Source organism: Oncorhynchus mykiss, chromosome 3 (assembly GCF_057628025.1).
Source record: "Oncorhynchus mykiss isolate SJ-2025 chromosome 3, ASM5762802v1, whole genome shotgun sequence".
Lineage (NCBI taxonomy): Eukaryota > Metazoa > Chordata > Actinopteri > Salmoniformes > Salmonidae > Oncorhynchus > Oncorhynchus mykiss.
The window spans coordinates 69,048,465-69,060,420 of NC_143024.1; the positions used below are offsets into that span (position 1 = coordinate 69,048,465).

The 11,956-nt window shown below is 44.6% G+C and overlaps 1 pseudogene; it reads left to right on the top strand.

Annotated features, from left to right (window-relative positions):
* The first annotated feature begins 806 nt into the window (after window positions 1–806).
* On the top strand, window positions 807–11,250 carry LOC110520274 (HSPB1-associated protein 1 homolog; annotated as a pseudogene).
* Window positions 11,251–11,956: the final 706 nt, after the last annotated feature.

Genomic DNA, 11,956 nt, shown 5'->3' on the forward strand with positions numbered 1-11,956 from the left:
CACCAACATGTAAATGTAAAACAGATGCATGGGTATCTTTAATGAATTCCTTTGCCCCATCAGCGATCCTGGAGAAGCTAACTAGCCTAAGCCTAAATTGATACAGACACGTACAAATCAAAAGTGACAACTTTAGCAATCAGCAGACATTCTCTCTCTTTTTGATGATATCCTGTCGTGATAGGACAGACATTTTCAGTGGAACTTTTCAATGGCAGCCCTTTTCCTTTTGAGTCCTCGGGCAGTCAAGGCCTTGAACGTCCACTCTAGTTCGAGCTGGCCTCCATTAATTCATTTTCCTTTAATGATAATAGATGCTTAAGGGGCGGCCTGCATTTTTTCACAGGTCTGACGAAATTCATGCCTTAAAGACAGGCAGTCAGATGCCTTTTTAAATGATGAATAGCGCCATTTAAAAGTTGCTGAAAGCCAAGATTGTGAAGTCTATCATTTACAGTTGCCTGAACATGGTAATGGTTTCATTATCCAGGGTGCTGGGCAGAAACTCCACTTTTTTTTGTTGCTTTTTAACAGGAAATGATTGACAGCGCAAATGGTTTGACAAAGAGCCTACAGACAACAAACATCTTGTTTCCTCTAGAGAGTGTCTGTCCCTATTGGCATCCTATTCCTACATAGTGCACTACTTTTGACCAGGGCCCATAGGGGTCTGGTGAAAAGTAGTACAATATATAGGGCATAAGGTGTCATTTGGGGTACAACCTTTGTTGACAGTCATTGCACTGCCTATTAAGCAACCCATGAGATGGTGAATGGGCATGCATTTTCACCTGTGTCTAGTGACAATGGAGGTTTCCCTCGGGATGTATTGCTGCCATACCGTAATATTGAAACTGATCATGGCACATTGACATATTTGTGCCATGAATATGAATTGTTTTCTTTACAATGACATATTTAAAATGTTAGATGAGATTATTTAAATAGATGACCGCATAAATTGATATGAGATTATAGCAACCATGAATATACAGTATGATTGATAATTACAGTGTTAGTAATTGGAACTGTATTGTGTGCATTACAGGACGTGGTGTGGTCTCAGTTTGGGTTACTGGGTTGTAGTGGGAGAGACAGCACATTGTGGATTGATACAGAAGGTGCCAATACTCTCTGCCACCTGAACTCCTATGGGTAGAACCTGGTACTACAGGTGCAAGGAAGGTAATTGTACAGAACTGGGTAGTGTTCAGTAGGCACAAAACAAGAAAAATAAAAACTGAAATGGAGAAGGACTACCTGGACATGTCCAATAAGAAGCGCCTTTTGTTTTCTGTTGCTAATTGTTTTGCTTCAATGAGCCCTAATGAACAAAACATCTCTCACTGGCAAGTGGTAGTAGTGCACACAGACGATGGATGTTTCCCTTCACAGAGGGAATTGTACAATAGATTAGAATGAAACAATTTAACAGCATTATAGCTGAGAAGAAAGGAGTGGTACTGGAGTCAGACAATAGATACAGCAAATCAATAGAATGAGAACTGTCTGTAGGGCAAAGATCTACTCACCATTCATCCCTCTATCTCTGAGGAAAGAAGGTTTAGAAACTACTTTTGGAGGATGTAGAGGTGGCTGTTTTTATTTCCTGGGAGGGGAGTGGGGTGAGGGGCTGAGAGGAGGGAGGTGAGAGGCTGAGAAGAGGGTAGGGAGACAGAGGGGAAGGGGATGAAACTCACTTGTGGAGATCATCAGATGGGTTCTCTGGTCCCTGAAAGAGAAAGTCATTCATCGAGGTCTCATGAGCGAGAGATGGGGGTATGAGGTGAGGCGCTTTAGTTAGTTAGTTGTGTGGAGCACGGAGTCTGACAAAAGATACAAATATATTTGTGCATATTATCGTCTCACTGCTTTCACATTTGAAGATCACTAGTCTTGTTTCTTTAAATTGGCTGTTGAAACCTTTCACATTGATGTGATGACCTAACCAAAGAACTAACATTACATAATATTTCAATAAAGAGACATTATATTGAACTATAGCTTAAATTGAATGGCGATAGATTCCAGGTTTCCTCAACTACATAGAATAGAACCATTGTGGTTTCAAGTTTTATTTGGCACATGCTGAAGTACAGTAACATGCTTAACTTGCAATGAAGCATGCAATGGCTTTGGTGAAGATGGCTTTCCCTTTAAAATAAACTGAACCTAGATCAGCACTCCTACCCTGTTATATTTCAGGAAGCGTTGGCACCTGTTCCCCCCTGCAAACAAGCGGTCTGTACCCCAGCAGGATCTCCTATGAGGAGTCTAGTGTGACGTACTCCAGACAGACCTCCAAAGGTTCCCCACAGACACACCAAGGCCCACAGTCACCCTCTAGCCTGGACAGGTACACACTGTGCCAGATCCTCCCTTGATCATGCTTTTTTTTTTTTTTTCAGGACCTGGCTTAATCTGTGTCGAGGGAGTCAGGAAGCAGGTGCAGAAGGTGAGTTTAATAATAAGAAACATGAAGATAGTCAAAACAGGGGTAGCGTATTCAACATAAACCATACCAATACTGCCTGAAGACTGAGGGTGATGATGAAGTCCAGGTGTGCGCAATGATGGTTGCCAGGTGTGCGTAATGTGGGTTGCTAGGACCGGTGGTTAGTAGACTGGCGACGTCGAGTGCCGGAGCGGAAGTGACAGGAGTAGGCGTGACAGTACCCCCCTCCACTAGCCGCAGGATGACGCCAGGCCCATACCCTCCCAGTACACCAGGTACTGGAGCCAACCCCCACGACGTCAGGAGTCCAGGAGGGACCTGACGGCAAAGGCGAGGCACCCATCGATGTCCAGGGGCGTCGCGGGGGGCGTCCACCGGGACCCAACAGCGCTCCTCTGGACCGTACCCTCCCAGTCCACCAGGTACTGGAGCCAACCCCCTACGACGTCGGGAGTCCAGCAGGGACCTGACAGCAAAGGTGAGACTCCCATCAATGTTCAGGGGCGGGTAACCAGGAACCACCGGGTAGTTGTAATCTATAGGTTACCTCGTTGACCGGAGGACCTTAAGTTACAGGGCCCCATAAACCGGAGACTCAGCTTCCTACAGAGCAGGCAGAGCAGGAGGTTCCCGGTGGCGAGTCAGACACGATCACCAGGATGGAATACGGGAGCCTCAGTCTGCCGGCTCCACCTGCTCCTTCTGAACTACTCGTCTGCCGCAGAAGCGTCGGTCTGGCTTGGGGTCCATGGAGCCAGAGCTGGTTGATATCCCAGGACACACTGGAAAGGGGTCTGCCCGGTGGAGGAGTGGCACAGTGCATTCTGGGTGTACTCTATCCAGGGATGGAACCAGGCCAGCACCTAAGCAATCTCCCCAGCTCCTGGTTCATCCTCTCCACCTGCCCGGTGGACTGAGGCCGGTACCCAGAAGTGAGGCTGACGGTGACCCCCAGCTTCTCCATGAAGGCTTTCCATACCCGTGACGTGAATTGGAGGCCACTATCGGAGACGATGTCCTCCGGAAGGCCATAGTGTCGGAAGACCTGCTGGAACTGTGCCTCAGCGACCTGGAGAGCAGTAGGGAGACCGAAGAGAGGGATAAAATGGCAGGATTTAGAGAATCGTCTTATTCCACAGTCTGGAAGATGAGGGCGTACTCTGCAGTGATCTGGGCACCCTGACGGAGCAGTCGCTCACCTCCCGCTCTGCTCTCAGGTGGATGATCGCCATAAACAGAGCCATGAACCTCTCATAGGAACTCAGCTCCTCCTCTCCTAGAAGGCCATAGCCCACTCCAAAGCCCGTCCGGTAAGCAGGGAAATGACCGCAGCAACCTTGGACCTCTCGGTGGTGGGGGCTCCTGTCTGATGATTGAAGTAGAGAGAGCACTAGAGTAGTAAGCCACGACATTCCGATGGAGTCGGGTCATTTGTCCGGTTGGGATACATACATACATACATACATACATACATACGGATCGGCTGGGGATCTGGCTCGCTGGGACGACTCGTGGTGGAGGATCATCCACTAGTTGGAGATGAATTCTCGCGGGTGGTGGGGAACGTGGAGGACCTGATCCATTACCGTACCCAGTTGAGCCAGTTGGTCATGGTGTTGGCGGAGTAGGTGTTCCTGTTCGTCGACCATCTGGGAGATATCCTTAACTTCTGCTGCTTCCATATCTTGAGAGGCAGTATTCTGTAACGTAAACACAGGGAGTCAGGAAGAAGGTGAGTTTAATAATAAAACCATGACTATGCTCAAAACAGGCGCAAACCAAAACTGCCTGAAGACTGAGCTACTGAGGGCTAAATAAAGGGAGAGTAATCAGGGTGATGATGAAGTTCAGGTGTGCGCAACGATGGGGAGCAGGTGTGTGCAATGATGGTTTCCATGTGTGCGTAATGTGGATTGCCAGGACCGGTGGTTAGTAGACCGGCCACGTTGAGTGCCAGAACAGGAGAGCGGGACAATGACATGTTTGTTTTATCGGTTAATAATTGAGTAATCGTGACAGAACAGAAGCTTTAATGTTAAACATTATTGACTCTCAAAAGGAGCATGTTTCTCTGCCTCAGCTCACAGCCTCTCATCTGTTAGGATTCAGGATTGGTGACAAGGACTTTGGTTTATAAATCCAATTAAGACCTAGCCATAATCTATAACACTGGCTGCTGAGGATTGTTCTGGCAGAGCAGAGATTCATTATGGATGAAGAGGACAGGTATGCTACATGAAAGTAAGATTGTAACATCAGCCACCGAGACTTCTAGGAGTTCCAAATAGCACGCTATTCCCTATATAATCCACTTATATTGACCAGATTCACCAATTCAGACGCAGCAGCCCTAGTCAATGGAATATTAATCATTGGAAGGTTCAGCCTTACTCAACCCCACATTGCTGCTGCACAGTATGAGATCTGAGTGAGCTTGCAGGTCAAAGATGTTTAAATAATTTAAATTCTCTTTGTCTCATTATTCATACTTTGGTTTGTGACCACTGGCCTTTTCCTGTCTTGATACGGACTCTAGAAGCTAATTAGGAGAGGGGTTGTGTTGTCTTTTGTCTCTGTGATACCCACCACTCTTTCACCCTTCAGATTCCAGCAGTATAAGCCAGCACATCCACACGCTCTCTTTGAGTCAAGACAGTGGCAAAGCAATGAGTGTCTGTCCCACTTCTTATCTCTGGGAAACTAAGTGCTCCTGCAGAATACTAATGAAGTTAGTCACAAGTGATACCACTAAGAAGCAAAACAGTGGGGGCTGTTCAATTGGTTTATACGTTAAACCTATAACCTATTATGTATGTACATGACACCTAGTTTAAAGGGAACTTCAAAGAATTAGGTCTTTAGAGGTTATACACTTATAACAGATGTCTGTTTTCCACGGCTCTATGTCTGTGGGGTTGAACTAGGACGTATCGTCTATTGTGTCAAGATTAAGCTCAGTTACCCCCTAGAATAAAACACTTATCACTGTGATTTATTGAAATATTGTTAAGTCTGTCCAAATCAAACATAGCACGCAGCAGACTTATCTCTAGGCTGAATGAATTAAGACTGCAGTGGAACCAGAGGATCAATATGGCCTGGTCACTTGAATAAAGACCAGAGCCACATTATGAATTGGACAGAAGCCTCTTAGAGGGAGTGGAGGGAGGTCACAAGCTGCCATCTAGTGGCTAGTGTCCCCACTGTGTTGAACCAGTCTCAAATTTCTGTTTCATATGTCACGAACCGGCTCGAAGCCCGTAACAAAAAAAAGAGTTGGAGATAAGGAATAACAAAAATATATTTAACTGAGGCAACCTATATACAAATAAAACCGGGGACCAACAAGGACCCCGGAACACCACACCAATCACACAAACAACAAAATACTGCCCTGGATCCTAGTCCTACTGCCCCAGCCAACCTCGTCCTCCCCAGACCTCAGCAACCTTTGACAACAGGAAGCAACCTTTAAGAGGAAAGAAGAAAACGAGGCCAGAAGGGAACAGACAGGAGCAACAGAACAGGACAATACCAAACAAAATAAACAACGGTCAGTCATGTAGACATTCAGGAACAGGGCGCACAAGACCACGTCAGCAACAAGTTCCAACGAAAAGAACGTCTCAGGGTCCTTCCATTAAATTTTGGCAACAACCATAAGTTTACAACAATATCAAATGAGCCCAGGCACAACCAAGAGCGACCCCTAGGTAAATCTGGGTCACCTTCCCAGAGCAAACTCTCCCTGAGAGCTTTCCTTCCCTAACCAACTCTAGCAGCTCTTGTTGCAATTTGATTTTAGTACGCTCCAAATCCTGTTTAAATGCCAATTCCTTTTCATACTTTACACGATCATGCTCTAGCTTAACACAATCATGCTCTAGCTTAACACAATCATGCTCTAGTCGTAACAGAAGAAGTTATTTTTGGAGTTCAAAAGACTACTAGGGCTAACAGATGGAGCGGCGATTGAAATGGGGAGACGGCGAGTCCTCGGCAGAGGCTGCCCCAGTGGGACCTTCAAGAATACCAATTTGCATCAGATTGAATGGAAATGTTACGTTTATCACTAATTTCAACCTGGTAGTGATCAGCGATCTTCAACAGATGCTCTTTAGTACATATTTGAATAGTTCCTCTGATGGAAAGCGAATGAACTTGTCTACATTAGACACCATAGTCACAAGTAAATACAACATGATTCTCTTCCCTCTGCTGAGCACACCAGACCACAAGAGAAATGCCAATCACACTGGGCACCACAGAAGACAGATGAGATATATGGAGCTTCCCCAAATCCTACAATAACTCAACCCTAGTCTTTGTGCGGATTCATGATGGGTAATGAATGACACACTGTACCCCACTGTTAAGAGAAAAACCCCACCAGCACACTGGCAGATTCCCCCCAAGCCACAGATGTGCCACCGAGACAACTGCTGAGTCCACACAAAAACAAACAAAAAAACCATGCCCAACCTATTCCAAAATGAAACACATCGCTAAGCCTAACAGGGGAAAAAAAGAAAGGCTATAGCTCCAGGTAACAAATGGCACTACCCTACCTATTTCTCCCACTGAGGTACACTGCAGATTGTATTCACCTCAGACCGTCCCAACAGCGAGTAGAGCAAGAGTTTCCAGCCTGGGCAGGGGCCTGGAAACTAACCAATGTACTCTCCAACGCAGCACACAATCAACTATCCACCACAGTGGCAAGTTTACCAAACAAAAAGGCAACCAACACAGCACCAAACATTACAACTCAAAAAATCTGTAACAAAATATGCAAACAAAGCACCTACAGAGGTTTCCAACATTAACTCCGCATTTTCTACCAAACAATACACATACCAGTTAGCCTAATGACACTAGTATTAGTCCTTCATAATGCCAGAAAGTGCAATACACCAAAATGTCTAGGAACCAACTTTATGATCCTGGATGACTCACACCACAAAGCCAAAATCATAACTTCAAAATCCCAGCTGACTCGCACCACAACACGAGAAACATACCTTCAAAACCCTAGATGAGCCCCCACTTGTCACGAACCAGCTCAAAGCCCGTAACAAAAAAGGGAGACAACATGGAGATATGGAATAACAAAGATATATTTATTAAGTGAGGTAACCTATATACAAATAAACAATGGTGTTTAGTCAGTAGTGTAAGTGAGTGGTTGCATGTATAGATGTGATAATGAGGCGCATTGAACGAGGCCAACACAAACAACCCAACCACAACAAACTCAAACAGCATGTCTGCATGGAGAGAGTCTCCTCAATGAATGGGGAAGAGGTCTATTTATCCCGGGACACACCCATGCCCAGCTCCGCCCACCGACATCCTAATAAGGAAAACAAGAGCAAAGAGAAAGAATTTGTCAGACAGAGGGGGAGGGTCATCACACAGAGCACTCAGCATTCTAATCTTTACAGTCCTTGACTCATTCAGCTCTACTACTTATTGACTGGCTATGCTCTGCTCTCTGACCCCTGGACTGTGATCTGTGGTGCTAGAAGACAATTCCAGACATTTTTGGCTCCTTCAGTACTCCTACTAAGAAATACATTCCTTATCCATATTCCTACCTATCACATTGTGTTTCTTCTGACATCTGACCCTGTTGCCCTCCTACTGCAATAGGTGCTATTTGTTCCCAGACACTGGGGGCACCATGTGGAGTCTGTCGACCCTGTTAACGTCTCCATCAACTCCTGGATTGAGTTGGTAAGTACAGTAAAGTCACCTCATATGCTTCAGAGGAAATTAAACGTTTCAGAGGGCCATATTTACAGCTTGATGTGGTTTTCCCACCACAAGCTACCCCTACCGCCCATAGGGCCCTGGTCAAAAGTAGTGCACTATATAGGGAATAGGGTGTCATTTGGGACGCAGCCTCACGAGGGATGGATGTGACGGGTATTGAGATTCCCTGATGATGACTGTGGGTTTTTGAGTAATGAACAGGCCTCAGAGTAAAGCTATGGCTGTCATAATGATTTGTGGGTGTGCATGTAAAAGAGTGGTGCACTGCATAACACATTGATATATCTAGATGAGAGGAATGTGTATTCAGGTAGTGTGTCACCTCTGGCGCCTCCTGATAACTGGCTGTGAGACAACGTCACAGACACAATCAATTATGCCTGCTGCACATAATGTCTTTATCAGCGACTTCTTTCCCATGATAGGAGTTTTTCTTTCTTCTTCCGGATCTGATACAGGAGGTTGATGATGAGGCAAGAGTAGGCGAGGCCCTCGCCAAAGCCATTGTCTGTGCTCTGAGGACGACACTTAGTAACGACAATGATGATGACTGGCTCAATCCCACGAAGGTACAGTATCCTGACTGTTTGTGCTGTCTTTTTATTTGTTTTTTTAAATTGCACCTTTATTTAACCAGGTAGGCTAGTTGAGAACAAGTTCTCATTTACAACTGCGACCTGGCCAAGATAAAGCAAAGCAGTGTGACACAAACAACAACACAGAGATACACATGGAATAAACAAACATACAGTCAATAATACAATAGGGAAAAGTCTATATACAGTTGAATATATACCAATTGTCATTGACAATGACCATAGGACTTGTGAAGACGGCATAAACAGATCTTAGACCAGGTTACCTTGACCCCGACTTATCCTCTTCACACTCTACTGTATGTCAAAATATTGACAGTTCATTTGGCACTTGTCACAAGCCACAACGAACCCTCTGTACCTTGCCGAATCTGATGGTACATTTGTCATGCACACTCAGGGTCATTCTCAGTGCAGTCCGACCATTTGTTGTCCTTATAAGAACATAGATCACAGGGAGGAATTTGTCCCATTTCGCTGAGGTCCAGGGAAAGACAAAAGTCCCAGGAATGCAGCATAGAACAACAGAGAGGAGATGACTGAATTCCAACCCACCCATATTGACAAATCTGTCTAGCTCCAATTAGCATTCAAGCATTTGAGTTGTTGACTGACCTTATGCTAGAGATTGCCCAGCCTAAAACTTGTTTTTTTAGGTAAGAAATTAAGAGCTCGAAAGAGGGTACAGAACAAAGGATTACGTGTGTGAGACTAGTTAAGAGACAGAGACCATGTAAACATACAGTACTGACCATAGTCCCTGAGGTATGTCAACCCTGAGTAAGGTGGATGGTACCGAAACATTGATTATTTTGGTTTCGACTTTCTTTATTTGTCTGAAGGAGGGGTTGGTGGTACTGATGTGAACATGCAGTACCTGAAGCTGGCTGTGGGGGCCTGAATAGAGAGGAGAGGGACAACAAGTCACCGTGACTAACAGATCCAGGATACCCCAGCAGGGGGCCATCCAGGGACCCGTATAGGGGCATATCGTGACTCCAAGGGCCAAGCTTAGAACACTAGCCCTTCATCACCACAGCAGAGGACTCCTACTCACCCTCCTCTTCCTTACAATCTACTGTACCCTTCGGCCCCCACCTCATCCCTGTGACCTGGAACCAGAATGGCAAATAGAAAACTACAGAGCAGAACCCCAAAGAAAAAGACGGACCATCAACATCCAAAGACTGTGACATAGTCAGGCCTAGCAGACCTGGTTGTGGGAGTAGAGCCCACATCAGCATGGAGGGGAGCCATGTCCAATCGCCAGTTCAGCCTCAGACCCTCTAGTGTTACCAGAGCCAGGCTACAGAGATATAGGAAGGCCACCACCTGGGGACAGATACGAGGTCAGACACTGCCCCATATCCATCATCACCAACGACCTACTGCAGTGCCTGGTTCACCCTGAGGTCATCACTAGAGTCACTGAACTACTGATGGAGAAACAGTCAGATCATGGACAGTCCCAACATAGCCTCATAGTCTGCATTACAATGTTCATACTAGCATACTACTTAGAATGAATGCCATACTACATTACTTCATACTAAGTGGTAAGCTAATATGTGGATATTGCAGCAGAGTCTAACACTCACAGAATAAGTAGATTGACTGTTAAAAGAGTAGTTAACTATTTTACAACTTGATGTTAGATGGTTAATTGCCTGGAAAGTAGTCTATGGGCCAGGAGAAACTGTAATCTATGGTCCAGTTCTCTTTAAACATCCACTACAAACTTCAGCTAACTTTAGCCACCACAAGCTAACAATCAATGGAAGTGATGGGGTATGTGAGCATGTTTTTTTCAATGGCCAAATCACCTTTAATATAAAACTAAATGCGGAGTTGATTTTAATTGATTTCAGGGGATTTTGACCTTTTACATGCTCTCTCTTCCATTGATTGTTAGCTTGTGGTGGCTAAGATTAGCTGGCATTTGTTGTGGCTGTTTAGAGAAAAACTATAATTCAGGGTTCAGTTATCTTGGCCCATCGACTAATTCATGGGTTAAGAAACATCTAATATCAAGTTGTAAAATAGTGAACTACTCCTTTAATTAAGTTCCCTCAATTGTTAAAAGGCATGAAAACAGGTCAGGAAGTAATCTGTAAGTATATTGTTTTGGACTTAGTTGAGTAACACTTAAAAAGCACCACAACACTCATCAAAGAAGTAGATCGTAAATAAGTTCCCTTAAGTGTTAAAAAGGGGGAAGGAGATCAGTAAGACAGTTGACTTGAGTAACTGAGGTAGTGAAGGTAGATCATAGTAGTAAAACCTCTGACAGTGGCTCTTTTGTCCTCTAATACTACTGCTGAGATTCTCTCTGTGGAGTTAGCAGTGTTTTAGAGATTTGGAAACCACGGAATGAACTTCTGTGTTCTGCAGGTGCCCACATGGGAAATCCTGCCTGGCTCATAGTTATTCCAGTGTCAGAGAAGGAAAAAGGAAAGAGATGCTCCTTCTTTTTCTACCCCCTTAGATATGGTTTATTGTAGTCTGTTATATGACTATTATAATCTTGGGGACTCAGTTCCATGAGGTCAAATCCAAGACAAGATTATTTCTTACATTCTTACCATGTTTTGTTGTCTTGTGCTATTAGTTTAATTCATTTAATTCTATACACGCCGAGCAAATAGCACTCAAATAGCACTTAGAATTACTTTGTATGATCCTAATCTTTGTAATAATAGTGATATCTCTCAGACGTCGGCTACATTTTCTGCATTACATTCCCCAGCTGTTTACATCCCAAATGGCACCCTATTATCTATTTAGTGCACTACTTTTGACCAGAGCCCTATAGGTGCCATTTGGAACTCAGAGAGAATGGTAGAATGGCAGCCTGTTATGAAACCGTGATTAATGAAGGTTGTCTAAGGAGTGATGGATGTAATATGTCCATTACTAGGAAGTGGTGTGATTGCTTTCTGTCGGTAGTCATTGATCTGTGATAAGGGAAGGAAATCCCACGAGCCAAAGCCATGAATGAGTAAAGATTATAAATGTGCATACCGATTCCATCAACAGTGAGCTAGTCCTGCAAAGCCATAAGAGTAGTAAGCTTTCTAGTGACACCATCAGAAATAAAAGTATAAAATATTCAACTAGAGAAATGTACACC